The sequence below is a fragment of the Halichoerus grypus genome, chromosome 1, assembly GCF_964656455.1.
Source record: "Halichoerus grypus chromosome 1, mHalGry1.hap1.1, whole genome shotgun sequence".
In the NCBI taxonomy this organism is placed as follows: domain Eukaryota; kingdom Metazoa; phylum Chordata; class Mammalia; order Carnivora; family Phocidae; genus Halichoerus; species Halichoerus grypus.
The window spans coordinates 110,431,882-110,446,938 of record NC_135712.1 but is presented as its reverse complement, the minus strand read 5'-3'; the positions used below and the strand labels follow the sequence as shown (position 1 = coordinate 110,446,938).

At 40.1% G+C, this 15,057-nt stretch overlaps 1 long non-coding RNA gene across 2 annotated transcripts; it reads left to right on the top strand.

Moving 5' to 3' along the window:
- Positions 1 to 339: 339 nt before the first annotated feature.
- On the top strand, positions 340 to 13,846 carry LOC144381580 (uncharacterized). 2 transcript variants are annotated; one of them, XR_013446980.1, is made up of 3 exons: positions 340 to 1,017; positions 9,132 to 9,374; positions 12,007 to 13,846. It is a non-coding gene; the product is annotated as an uncharacterized LOC144381580 (long non-coding RNA). The 2 variants fall into 2 exon arrangements; XR_013446981.1 differs by lacking the exon at positions 340 to 1,017 and adding an exon at positions 6,249 to 6,696.
- Positions 13,847 to 15,057: the final 1,211 nt, after the last annotated feature.

The window sequence follows — 15,057 nt, the reverse complement described above, 5'->3', positions numbered from 1 at the left end:
TTGTTCCTGGCAGCTGTGAGTAGAGCCAGAGATGCTGCAAAATAACCTACGATGCCCAAGACAACTCACCACAACGAATAATCTGGTCTAAAATGTCAATAGGGCTGGTATTGAGAACTCTGGGTTAAGGTTAGGAGATTTGGAGGAAGGGGCTGGGAAAGGAGAAGACAAAGAGACACCGGTCAGGGGACACATGATCTGAGACGTGCTTGTGCAGAGTGGCCTCTTGGGGTCCGGCTAAGGCATCTCCCCGCCTTGGAGCCTCACAACCACAGCCTCTAGTTGGAACCTAGGCAGGGAGATGCCTTAGCCGGATCTGCCCCTTGGGGTAGGAGAGGGCAGCCCTTCTCTTTCGGTCAAGCCTGAAAGGGATTTGCCATCAGAGAGGCCTAGTGTGCTTTCAAAGCTTCTCCTTCACCTCTTTGAGAAGTTTTTCTGTGTTTATGTTTAAAATTACCTTAACAGAGGACGTCTTTCATTCCAATAATGAAATAAAGGCTAAATTGAAGGGGACAAACATTTTCGTGGGAAAGACTGTCAAATGTAACAAGCCAACAAAGAGAAATGGCTCTGATTAAATCCTTTTTCTTTTTGAATAGGGGAACATGCCAGAGAACTTCGAGGGCTTAAAGTTGGTAGTGGGCCACCTAGAGGACAGAAGGGGGTACAGAAAGAAGAGGGTTCACAGTGCTTTCTAGGGAAGTTCCTCTTTCCTTGGAACGTGAGGGAAAGTGAACTTGTGATCAGAAGCAGCTTTGAAATATATAACTTAAGGGGGAAAAAAAGACTGACTTTGGTGTAGAGCCCTTCTCCACCCCCCCACCCCCCTCAGCTTTTGTATGAATGAGTTGGATGATAAGAAGTGATAACATTCTGGACCACTGGAGTCCAGAAATGTTTTCCAACAAATAAAATAACCTGTATTTTAATCCTCTGGGCTTCTACCTTTCCTTAGGCTGACTGAGGGGGGAAAACTAGCTTTGGAATCTGCACTGAGAGCCAAGCAAATCCACACTTGTAAGTGAACCCTATTTTTAGAATTTTCCACCTTCAGAATAACATTTCCATTTGGTTTCTTAAAAGCTTTTTTTGGAGGGGTTCCTATGTGTTTGGTAACGTGGAAGATAAAAGTTGTGAAAATGTGTAACACAATTTCTGCATTCAAGGAGCTTCTAGCAGAAGAGCCAACCACACAAAAATACCAAACACAGCAAAACATGTTAAATCCTCACAAGAGGGCTACGAGAACAGAGAGGGATGCGGCATTGGATTTAATCCCTTGAAGATAGAATTTTCAATAAATGGGTGTGAGGGGGGAAGGCACAGAAGGAACAGCATTTTAGAGATAAGAAAGCACAGAGGCACAGGGTCTTTGTGGTTAATTCCTGTAGGGGAAGGTGGCTGGAGCATAGCATATGGGGGAGGGGCAAGGGAAGAGGGATGGGTGATACGGTGGGAAGTACGCTGGAAAGGGAGGTTGGGGAAAGATGATTGAGGGCATTAAGAGCTGAGGAACTGGGCTGCATTCTATGGATGATAGCCACAGAAGGTTTTTGTGCAGATGAGCATTACGATCATATCTGGGTTTTAAGTGATTCTGCCTATATGGGGGTGGGAATAGAGGGGAGGCAGCAGAGGGAAAAGAAGTAACCAGAGGCTCTAACAAAAACATTATTCTGGCATTCTCTTAGTATCCCTTTAGACATCTTTGACCTTGGAAAGATATACAATAATTTATTCAATTAAAAAATCACTGTCAACTTTTGTGGTCACAGTCCCTTTGTATTCCAGAGTTTTACTTTAGGGTTCAGTGTCATGCTGAAACTAGACTCCCTCAGAATTCTCCTCCTTAAATCTAAAGTTTCGTGTTTACAATCTAGCTTTTAACCCTTGGGTATCATTTACATTCCTCTTGGTATCTATTTTCTGCTCCATGGCTAAGGAGCTTCCCTTCTTGCCCTGAGAGCATGAAATTCACTGTAATTAAAGTGCCTGTGGTTTAGTGTGATTGTTCTTTCATGTTTTTCTGAGAAGTCATCCTTGCCCTTTGTGGCCCAGCACAGGATATAATCTTGGCTTTAATCTCTAGGGACAATCCATGTCCTGTGAGTACTGATTTCAGGAAGGACACTGAGCCTAGACATTCACTTGAGGGATTAATTTTTCTTATTCATCCCAAGGAAAATTGTATGATGGAAAGTAAATTGATTACCCTCTTGGACTGAATGAGAACTCCATGGCAGTACAAGTATGAATAGGACTGGAAGGGTTACCGTGCTGAAATCTGAAATCTTGCTAGGACTATGCTGGCCTGCCTGATATATATATATATGGTCCTCACTCCCACCCCAATCAAGATGGCGTAACGTACTTGTTTTTTTCCTGGAGAATAGTGGGTGGTGACTGAAGATTTCTCAAGTGTCCCTCAATGTGGGGTTTTGACTCTCCATCTTTTCCTCTTCTCAGTAATTTCCGAAAATCATTTAGTTAAAAGATACAAAACATGTTGCAGAGAGACTCATGCTTCTGGCCATGATGGATTAACTGGGACTGAACTAGCCTTCAAGTAGATGAAATATGTAAAATGACTATTTTCAGAAATTGGACAGCAGGCAGTGCAGGACCTTGATCCCTAAGAGGAAAATAGCAAGGAACCACATATAGTTCAGGCTTTCTCTTGGAGGCTGTATTGGCTCAGAGTGCTGTAACAAAATATCATAGAGTGGGTGGCTTAAACAAAAGAAATTTATGTTCTCACAGTTCTGAAAACTAGAAGGCCAAAGTCAAGGTGAGATCAGGGTTGGTTCCTGGTAAGGCCTGCCTTCTAGCTTATGGATGACTGTCTTCTCACTCTGTCCTCACTATTCTTCTGTGCCTACATGGAGAGAGAGAGAGAAAGAGAACCCTGGTGTCTCTTCTTATAAGGACACCAGTCCTATAGGATTAGGGCCCCATTCTTATGAGCTTATTTACTTTAATTACCTTACTAAAGGCCCTATCTCTGAATACAGTCACATTGAGGGTTAGGGCTTCAATATATTGAAGGGAACACAATTCAGTCCATAACAGGGGCACTTTCCAGTCCAAGGTGCAGAGATCCCAAGCAGAACACAATAATTTTACCAAGCTAAGGATGCAGATTGGAGTTCAAGGTGGTGGCTAGAATTTTAGGGCAGAAACCACAGAGGTGGAAGCTATGTGAAGAAAGACCCCCAGAAGTCTCTGTAGGAGTTTCCTTAGTATTGCTGAAACTCCAGGAGGCTGCAAAAAACAAGGAGTTGTAGGCCGAACAATTCCCAGAGCTCAAAAGGACTGGGAAACATTCATGTTCTGAGCTGCCAGGATGGAGTTATACATATAGGGCATTCAAATGAGATTCTGGAAGGGTCACACCTTGGCAATAGGGCTAAACTAGCCCAGGGTAAAGACTGCCCTCAACTCACACCTCTGAGCTTAATAACAAGCCTTGAGCTTAATAACAAGCCTTGAAAGGCTCAGCATGATTCAAAATTAAACTAACTGCCTCACAGGACATTCTTACACCCTATAAAAGAAACAACAAAATTTAACACTCCCGAGTATAGAGTTTGCAATGTTGATTTAATAAGAAATTACCGCACATGGAAAGAAGCAGGAAAATGTGAGTCATAGCCAGTTGAAAAACCAATAAGTAGAAACCACCCAGAAATGACTAAAATGATGGAATTAGCAGACAAAGATTTTAATATAATTTTTTATACACATGTTCAAGTATTTAAAAACATGAATACAATGATGAGAGAAATTGGATGTATAAAAAAACCAAATGGAATTTCTAGCAGTGAAACAATGCAATATCTTGTATGAATAATTCACTGGAGGAGCTTAAAAGAAGATTAAACACTGATGAAAAGATTGGTGAACTTGAAGACATGGCAAAAGAAACTAAACTGAATGAAGAGACCAAAGACTGAAAAAATTAACAGAGCATCAGTGACCTGTGGGACAATATGATGAGATATAGTTTTTGTGTAATTAGAATCTCAAAGGGGCAGGGAGAAGAAAATATTTGAAAAATAATGGTGAAAAATGTTCCAAAAATTTTTAAAGTTTTATTGAAATATGATTCACATGCCATGCAATTCACTCATTTAAACTATACAATTTGAGGTTTAGGATATTTATAGGCTTGTGCAACTATCACTACAACCTAATTTTAGATCATTTTTGTCCTCCCTAAAACAAACCCCTGCAATCACAGTCAGTTTTAGAGTATTTTAATCACCTCAAAGAGAAAGTCTATGCCCGTTAGCCATCCTCCCCCTATTCTGGAACCCTCCACCCCTAGGCAACCCTAATCTATGTTCTGTCTCTACAGATATGCTAATTCTGGACAATTCATATGAATGAAGTCATCATATAATTTGTGGTCTTGCGTGACTAGTTTCTTTCACTTAGCATAATATTTTCAAGTTTCATCCATGTTGTGGCATGTGGTCAGTATTTTTTATTGCTGAATAATATTCCCTTGTATGGATATACCACATTCTATTGCATCAGTTGATGGACATTTGGGTTGCTTCTTTTGCCTGGTAAGAATAATGCTGCTATAAACATTTGTGTGAAAGTTTTTGTATGGAAATATGTTTTCAGTTCTCTTGGGTATATACCTAGGAGTGGAGTTACCAGGTCATTTGGTAACTTTATGTTTAGTATTTTGAGGAATGAACAGAATGCCTTTCCAAAGTGGCTGTACTGTTTTACATTCCCACCAGCATTGTATGAGTATTATAATTTCTCTACATCCTTGGCCAACACTTGAAATCTTATCTCACTATTTGATTACAGCCATCCTTGTGGTTATGATGTAGTATTTCATTGAGGTTTTATTTGCATTTTTTTCTTGATAGCAGATGATGTTGATCTTCTCATGTGTTATTGGCCATTTGTATATCTTCCTTGGAGAAATGTCTATTCAGATCTTTTGCCCATTTTTAATTGGGTTATTTGTCTTATTTATGAGTTGTAAGAGTTCTTTATATATTCTGCATACTAGATTTTTATTAGATGTATGATTTGCAAATATTTTCTCCCATTCTGCAGGTTGTCTTTTTGCTTTCTTTTTTTTTTTTTTAAAGATTTTATTTATTTATTTGAGAGAGAGAGAGAGAGAGCACATGAGAGGGGGGAGGGTCAGAGGGAGAAGCAGACTCCCTGCTGAGCAGGGAGCCCGATGCGGGACTCGATCCCGGGACTCCAGGATCATGACCTGAGCTGAAGGCAGTCGCTTAACCAACTGAGCCACCCAGGCACCCTGTCTTTTTGCTTTCTTAATTGTGTCTTTTGAAGCACAAAAAATTTTAATATTGATGAACTGATGTATTTTCTTTTGGTGTCATGTCTGAAAACCATTGCCTAATTCAAGGTCATTGAGATTTATGCTTATGTTTTCTTTTAATGTTTTATAGTTTTAGTTCTTAAAGTTAGGTCTCTGATCCATTTTGCATTAATTTTTGTATATTGTATGAAGAGGGGGGCCCAATTTTGTTTTTTGCATGTGAATATCCAGTTATCCCAGACCATTTGTTGAAAAGACTATTGTTTTCTTGTTGAATTGTGCTGTCACCTTGTCAAAAATCCCCCAATTGATTATAAATGTGAGAATTTATATATGGATTCTCAATTCTGTTCTATTGATCTGTATGTCTAGCCTTATGCCAGGATGACACTATCTTGATCACTGTAGTTTTGTAGTAGGTTTTTTTTTAAGATTTATTTTTTTATTTTGAGAGAGAAAGAGCAAGGGGAGGGGCAGAGGGAGAGAGAAAGAGAGAGAGAGAGAGAATCTTAGCAGACTCCGCACTGAGCATGGAGCCCAATGCAGGGCTCAGTGCAGGGCTTGATCTCACAACACTGAGATCATGACCTGAGCTGAAATCAAGAATTGGACGCTTAACCAACTGAGCCACCCAGGCACCCCTGTAGTGAGTTTTAAATTAGGGGTGTATGAGTCCTTCAACTTTCTTCTGCCTTTTCAAAATTGTTTGGGGTATTCTGGGTCCCTTGCATTTCCACATGAATTTTAGGATTAGCTTGTCAATTTCTGCACGAAAGCCAGGATTTGGGTAGAAATTATGTTAATCTGTAGTTCAGTTTGGAGAGTATTGCCATCCTAACAATATGAAGTCTTCTGATCCATGACCATGGGTGTTATTCCATTTACTTAGGTTTTAATTTCTTGACACAATATTTTGTAAATTTCAGTGTATAAGTGTTGGCTTCTTTTGTTAAAATTATAACTAGGTATTTTATTTTTTGATGGTATCATAAATGGAACTGTTTTCTTAATTTCATTTCAGAATGTTCATTGCTAGTGTGTAGAAATACAATTTATTTTTGTATAGTAATCCTGTGTTCTGTCACTTGGCTGAAGTTGTGTATTTGTTCTAATATTTGTGTGTATGTGTGGATTACTTAGGGTTTTTTATATATAAGATCATTCCATCTGCAAATAGAGATAGTTTTACTTTTTTTCTTTTTTGATCTGGATGCTTTTTATTTCTTTTTCTTGCCCTGACCAGAACCTCCAGTACAATGATAATTAGAAGTAACTAGAGCAGACATCCTTGCCTTTTCTGATCTTGGTGGAAAGCATCCAGTCTTTCACCTTTAAGCCTGATGCTAGCTGTGAAGTTTCCAGAGATGTCCTCTGTCAGGGTGAGGAAGTCCCTTGCTTTTTCTGCATTTATTGAAATGATCATATTTTCTCCCTTTTACGCTGTATTATTGTCTGTTACATTCATTAATTTTCAGGTGTTAAACCAGCCTTGTATTTCTGGGATAAATTTCACTTGGTCACAGTGTATAATCTTTTTTATATGTTGCTGGATTTGGTTTACTAGCGTTTGTTGAGAATTTTTACATCTCTTTTCACAAGCAATGTAGATCTGTAGTTTCTTTTCTTGGGCAATTTTTGTCTGATTTGCTATCAGGGTAATACTGCCCTCATACAATGAATGGGTTAGGAAGTGTCTATTCCTCTTCTGTTTTCTGGAACTTGTGAAGAACTCATCTTAATTCTTCTCTGACTATTTGGTGAAATTCACCAGTGACACTATCTTTTCTTTGGGCCTGAGCTTTTCTTTGTGGAAACTTAAAAATTACTAATTTAATCTCTTTACTTATTATAGACCAAGTCACATTTTCCATTTCATTTTATGTCAGTTTCAGTATTTTGTGTATCCTGGCAATTTTTCCATTTCATTTAAATTATCTGATGTGTTAGCATACAGCTGCTCCTAGTTTTCCCTTATAATCCTTTTTATTTCTGTAAGTTTGGTAAATGTCCCCTCTTTTATTCCTGTTTGAAGTAATTTGAGTCTTCTCTCTTCCTTTGGCTGGTCTAGCTAAAGGTTTGTCAATTCTGTTGATCTTTTCAAAGAACCAAATTTTGGTTTCATTGATTTTTTTTTTTTTCTATTGCTTTTCTACCTTCTGGAAACCAATAATAAAGGGAAAAATCTTTAAAGTAGCCGGTAGAACACCAGACACATTGCTTATAGAGGTAGACGAAGCCCTGCAACACAGCAGATGATGGAATAGCCCTACACTTGAAACTGATGCAGTGATTCTTCAGAGAAGCAGATTAAACAAAAAAAAGCACATTTCCTTTGAGTCTGAGGTTGTCAGCTTGATCTCTGCATGAGGCCGTATGCTTTACGAGACAGAACCCTTCGCTGTCCCTGAATTCCTGGACAACCACTCTGTCCCAGAGTTCTTCCGAGTAGAGGTGGTGATTTTTCTTTCCAGCACAAAGGGAAAGAACACAAGGAGTAGGCCCTGCTGCCCCTCCCTACTGTGCTGGTCCCAGTGTCGGCAGGAGTGTGTGCTGATTAGGATGCTTTTAGGGAAATGGATTTTCTCCCTGATGTTAGCCCTAATCCAGTCGTTATCAACCTTGGCTGCTCTGGAGAATCAGCTGGGAAGCTTTAAAAAAAAATAATGAGATTAAGAATTCCTCATATCAGTGAGGTCATATGATATACCAGACCAATTTAAATTTAGAATCCAGGCCATCTGATTTTGTGCGTGTATATATGTATGTGTGTATAAGTATAAAAATATACATATATATAATATAAAATGTATGTATGTATATTTGGACGTTGTGTGTGGTGTTTGTTCGTTTGTTTACTTATTATGTGGAAATTTTAAAATATATACCAAAGTGGAAAGAATAGTGATCTTCAAACTGGTGGTATGTTGAAGAAGAGCTAGTTCATATATTTTTTAAATGGATAAGGGTGGGTGTCATATTACATTAAGGTTGGTGGCATTTAGATTCCACTGAATTCATCTTAGAAAGTAATGTTTTATTTCAAAATGTCAAGATTCACAGTACATTAGAAATTACGTTCCTCACAACCTCTTAAACTTATTATGAATCCTTCCTTATAGACATCAAATGAAAGATATGCAAGGGAAAACATGCATTAAAAACACTTTTTTAAGGGCATGAGAAGGGAAAAGTTTGACATCACTGGTCTGGATGGATTGCTTTTTTCCTTCTGGAGGGCCTATGGGCCATTCACTAGGATATAATTTATTTTAAACCTTGTCTTTGTAGTTCAATGAAGCAGAAATGGATCCATACCCTACAATTTCATCTGTTTTAGGACTGATAAACAATAAACGTGGCAGAAACTTAAATGCGCCCTTACAGAATTGTGTGCGTATGTTTGATCTAGCACTTTCTATCTAATCTGTGGGTAACAGAGAAGCCAATGTGTTTGTATGATACAAAGTTACTTCCACTATTTTTAATACTTATTAATATAACTTATTTTAATAGTAATAATGAAATCATTCTCTTCTGAAATCAGCTTTCCATTCCTATTAGTACTTTTAAACTATTCTGTGATCGATTTCTAATTCTGTTGGTCCTCAGAAGAGAGGTGAGGTCCTTTCCTGGTTTGGGAAGGACTGTGTGAATGGGCTGCTGAGATCCCAGCACGGCTTTGCCGGGTCTCCGTAGCAATCACAGTGGCCCTAATGGCTGAGCACAGCTTGCCGCGGGCTGGGCACCCTACCTCTATTCTCTCTCATGGTCACTATAGCTGTGGGACTTTGATTTTATCTTTTTTGTTTTACAGCTGAGAGAACTGAGGCTCACAGAGGTTAAGTAACCAGCCCAAGGGCACAAAGCTAGTTGGTGGAGAAGTGGGACTCGCCCCTGGATGGTCTAACCGATGATTTCCACTTCAGCCCATGGCTCTCGGGGCTCTGGCTCTGGGCAAAGAGCATCCAGGCGAGGAACAGAACGAAGAACATTGGATCAGATCTGAAGACCAGGGCTCACTTTCTAGTTGCACTGTCTGGTCAGCTGTGAGACCTAAGTAAGTCACTTAGCATCTTTCAGTCTGTGGTGGTGTCGGAAATTTGCAGGATTATGTGAGATTTAAACTATAATCAATGGAGGTGTGTGACAGAGGATTAGTTTACCCTGTCTCCCGCTCTTATTTTGTTGTAGAATTGGTCAAAAACCATCATATCTACCTTTTGACCACAGAGTAGTTCATAAAACATCATTTGATTTTATGGAATTAGGAATGAGATTTTTTCCCCATCTCTGTTGAATGTTGCAGTGAATGGATTGTCAAGAGCTTGGAAGTGTATGGAAGTGTGTAGTATCCCTGCATAATTCTGGCACTGGGGAAAGGGGTCAGGTAGTGTGGACACAGGAAAATGTAGCACATCTTTTTAGATAGAAAAATATCACCTGTGAGCATTCCAGATAATCCGTGAATTGAATGAACCTGAGTAAAGAATGTCTAAATGGTTCATGTTAAGCTCTGAATCTGGTCTCTGTCTCTGGTGAATTATGTAAGGGTAGAGTTAAAAAACAAGAATGTCATGTATTAAAGGAACATCACTTATTCTTTGGCTGAGGAGAGAAGAAATTTCTAAGTTCTGGCTTACATGGTCTGCTTCCCTACTCTGATTTCAAGAATCCAGTTAAAGCTTCTGCTGAGTCAAAGATTGTTGCTTCTCCTAAAAAATTCTTCAAGTGCCTTCTATTGTTTGCTCGCCTGCTTCTGGCTAGCCTTTTAAAAGAGAAAAAAAGACCAATTTTGGATATTAAAAATACATATAAAGAATAATTAATGAAGGCCCACAAACTTACCACCTTGCTTGAGAGATAGTCAAAGCCCTGCATCCCTCTCCCCATCATGTAAACCTCCAGTGGGAAGCACTAGCCCGAACCCTGACGTTTATCACTCCCATGTCTTTCTTCATACTTTTTCTACATAGGTGTGTCTACCTAAGTGGTATGTGGGATTGCTTTGCATGTTTTAAGACTTTATATAAATAGAATAATACTGAAAGTATTCCTCTTCCCTTTTGATATTTTCCTTCAAAATGAGAATGTTTTTGAGGGTTGTTTATTTTGACTCAGATAGTTCTAGTTTATTCATTTTCACTGTTGTATGAAATTCCACTGTATGGAGACACCATGTCTTAGTTTGGGCTGCTGTAACAAAGCACCATGGACTTGATAGCTTATAAACAACATGAATTTATTTCTCACAGTTCTGGAAGCCAGAAGTCTGAGATCAGGGTGTCAGGATGGTTGGGTTCTGGTGAAAGCCCTCCTCTGGCTTGCAGACTGATTTCTCCTTTTATTCTTACGTGGAGGAAAGAGCATGAGCTAACTCTCTGGGTTCTTCTTATAAAGGCACTATCCTCATTCTAAAGGGCCTGGTCTTTATGACCTAATAATCTCCCGAAGGCCCCCACTTCCAAAGACCACCACATTGGGGATTAGATTTCAACATATGAGTTTTGGAGGAACACAAACATTCAGTCCATAACACACCACAATTTACCTGTTCTTCTGTCGATGGACAATTTGTTTTGCTATTATAAACTGCTGCAGTGCACAAGCTTGTTTTTGTCTCCTTGTGTTGGGTATACACATCCTCAGCTTTATTAGTATAGATTGCTGGCCAAAGTGATGCTGCCAGTTTATATTTTCTCCAAAGGTACCTGGGTGTCCCCGTGGCTTTTCATCCTTGCTCCCCCTGTCATTACTGGATAAGACAGAGAAAAAGTGCAGGGTCAACTCCGAAGACTAGAAATTGGAGCCCCTTAAAGAAAAGGACAAGTGTCTGTGGAATAAAATCCAAACTCCTTGCCATGGCACACACGGCCCTGCCTTGCCTGATCAACCTCTCCAGCCTCACCTCATTCTGGGTGGCCTTTCTGTGACGGGAACATGCAGGCAAACTCATTCCCACCTCAGAGCCGGATGCTCTCTCTGCCTGACACTCTCCTCCCAGCTCATTGCATGACCGGTTTTTTTTTTTTTTTTAAAGATTTTATTTATTTATTTGAGAGAGAGAGAATGAGAGAGAGAGAGCATGAGAGGGGGGAGGGTCAGAGGAGAAGCAGACCCCCTGCTGAGCAGGGAGCCCGATGCGGGACTCGAGCCCGGGACTCCAGGATCATGACCTGAGCTGAAGGCAGTCGCTTAAGCAACTGAGTTGCCCAGGTGCCCAGCATGACTGGCTTCTTCTCAACCTTTGTATATCAGCCCCTCGGAGAGGCCTTCTCTGAACACATAATATAAAGTAGTCCTCCTATTTATCTTCCTACTTAACCCATAGCTCTCATTCACATTACTGGGTTTGTTTTTTTTTTCACTGTATTTATCAGAATTTGAAATTATTTACTTTGTTTCTCTCAATGGAATATAAACTCTATGAGGACCACATACAATGCCTGACATGTGCCAAATTTTTATTGAGTGAAAATGTACACATTGATGCCTCCTCTACTTGGTGACTTGTTACCCCTTCCTGTCACTTCTCCCACATTCACTGTCCCAGCATTTTTCTGATCACTGGTGTATGTATAGATTAGGGTGAATGTAGAGGACCCTGATGGTATCCTATACAGACACCTGTCTAGTGCTATCTGTTTCCTTCTGAGATGTCCCAAGATCTCATGCATTGACTCTGTCCACAGTTGAACCTTCTTCTTTGGACTGAAGTCAGGCCACCGCCCCCTCTACTTGCAATGCCCAGAACCGCTGACTCCCACCATCTTTCTGGAGGTCGTTATTGCTTCCATAAGTGCTTGGTAAAGGATGAGGTTTGCCTGACTCACCTCTGGCCCTTTCTTGCTAACTGATGGTGTGGAAGACTCCTCAAGGCTCTGGGAATAATTCATTTACTCATCGTCTGGGCAGTGGTGACTTTGTGGGCATCATTTGAATCACCGGTGATTCCTGCATCCAGTTGACCTACTAAGGGATTACTTGTTGCTTCTGGGAGAAAATACTGTGATTATTCTGAGATCGAACAGTTGATTTGCTCACCTTTGTGCCCTCCACCCCTCATGACACCTAGATCCTGGGCTGGGACAGGTGGTCTCTTTTGGGTGCTCCCTGTACTACTTCCAATCACTGCACTTACCTCATTGTTGTGTCATGCTCTCTTTTTCCCTGGAGAGAGGAAACTATGGTTTTAAACTTTGTATCACCAGTGCTTGGCACAAAGGAGTCATTTAATAAATGTTTATTAAGCAGATGAACAAATAAATGGGGTGAATTCTAGACCTGGAATGAAAACCTGGTTTATGAATACATTTGGTTTATACAGAGAGAGTACCCCCAGCTGTGTGTCTGACAAATCTGTAAGCAGGCACAGCGCAGCTCCACAGAAAACCAGGTTCTCCACGCACTGTTGAGGTAAGAACTAGCATTTGAATTGGGGGCACTGTTAGTCTGTCCTTAGGCTGGAGCAGCGACGAGACACCCAGAATTCCGCTCCATGCCACGTATATCCCCGGTAGAGATTTCCCTTTGTTGATTCATTCAGTGTTTGTCAGGTGTTTGTAGGTTTTCCCATCAACAGGCGAGCAAGAGGTGGATTGTTTTCCCACCGTGTTGTCACTTTGCTTGATGGTTTCACACAGAGGAAGCGCCTGGGGTATTTGGAAAATGATTCAATTGAGCATCATCTCTGAAGAATCTGGATGGACGTTACACCGTTGTTTTCGTTTCTCAGTGCCAGTCCTGGAGAGCAGTGTGTAAAAAGTGGGTGCGAAGAGCAGTGTTGGTTTGCACCTAGACTGTTCTGTGCATCGTCTACTGCTGGGCCACCAGGAGGTGTGACAGAGAGAGTCCAGCGGTTCTCTTGCTGGGTGTGGACACACATACAGTGTCTTTATCACCTGCTTTTGATTTGCCAGTTTGGCTCCAACCAGGGTATTCCTAGTTCCTGCATTTCACTCTGTGTCATAGGGGAGAAAATGACAAGACACGCCCCATCGCTCCCCATCGCTTCTCAGCCTTTTAGCTAAGATCGAGTGTAATGTCTGGTAAGACACTCCCTCCAAGGAAGCGTGTCATTTGAGGAGAGTTATCTTTTCACTATAGGTTGTCTTGTGCCGGCTTCAGCAAGAGGACTAGGGGATGTGTTTTTGAAACAGTTTAACCCATTTCATAGTGCCTCAGTTATATTTACATGCTTTAAAATTATTTTCTTTTTCTAAATTGAATATATTCCTAAAAGATTCCTTACACTGTTTCTGGAATAAGGTAGAGCACAAAATATACATACGTAATATCTGTTGTAGGAAAATGAAACAATAGAATGATCATAATAAATTACTGAGTTTGAAGTAAAATATATTTTTAAATCACCCTTTGTGTATTATCTAACACAGTTGGAGAAAAGCACAGTTCATTTCTGTGTTTTAAAAAGTTATTATTAAAGTATAACATTTGCTTCTGAATATGTGATTGGCATCCCAAATGTTACCAATTTTATTTAGTACCTTCATTAAAATTTAAACTTGAAAAGATTTTGCTTTATTTATTCATTCATTTATTTTTTATAAACTGGTAGTGAATTTACCTGTGAAAATGGAAATACTAACAGTTCCAGAAGGTATTTGTTTCTTTACTAACAAATAGTGTGCATTTAATTTATTGGCTTATTTAGTAGCTCTCCATTTAATAGAGATTAATTTCTACAACTTTCTTTGGGGAGTAGAAATGCAATTTTCTTCCTATCTTTTTTTTTAATTTAATTTTATTATGTTATGTTAAGCACCATACATTACATCATTAGTTTTTGATGTAGTGTTCCATGATTCATTGTTTGCGTATAACACCCAGTGCTCCATCCAATACATGCTCTCCTTAATACCCATCACCAGGCTAACCCATCCCCCCACCCCCTCCCCTCTAGAACCCTCAGTTTGTTTCTCAGAGTCCATAGTCTCTCATGGTTTGTCTCCCCCTCCGATTTCCCCTTCATTTTTCCCTTCCTACTATCCTCTTTTTTTTTTTTTAACATATAATGTATTATTTGTTTCAGGGGTACAGGTCTGTGATTCAACAGTCTTACACAGTTCACAGTGCTCACCATAGTACATACCCTCCCCAATGTCCGTCACCCAGCCACCCCATCCCTCCCACCCCCCACCACTCCAGCAACCCTCAGTTTGTCTCCTGAGATTAAGAATTCCTAATATCAGTGAGATCATATGATACATGTCTTTCTCTGATTGACTTATACCGCTTAGCATAATACCCTCCAGTTCCATCCACGTCATTGCAAATGGCAAGATTTCGGTTTTTTTGATGGCTGCATAATATTCCATTGTATATATATACCACATCTTCTTTATCCATTCATCTGTTGATGGACATTTTGGCTCTTTCCATAGTTTGGCTATTGTGGACATTGCTGCTATAAACATTGGGGTGCATGTACCCCTTCGGATCCCTACTTTTGTATCTTTGGGGTAAATACCCAGTAGTGCAATTGCTGGGTTGTACAGTAGTTCTATTTTCAACTTTCTGAGGAACCTCCATACTGTTTTCCAGAGTGGCTGCTCCAGGTTTCAAAATGCTTATTGGCAATGACTGATTCCCGTGCTTGAAAAAAATTTTTTTTAAAAACATATCCAGGGGTGCCCTGGTGGCTCAGTCAGTTAAGTGTCTGCCTTTGGCTCAGGTCATGATCCCAGGGTCCTGGGATGGAGCCCCGCATCGGGCTCCCTGCT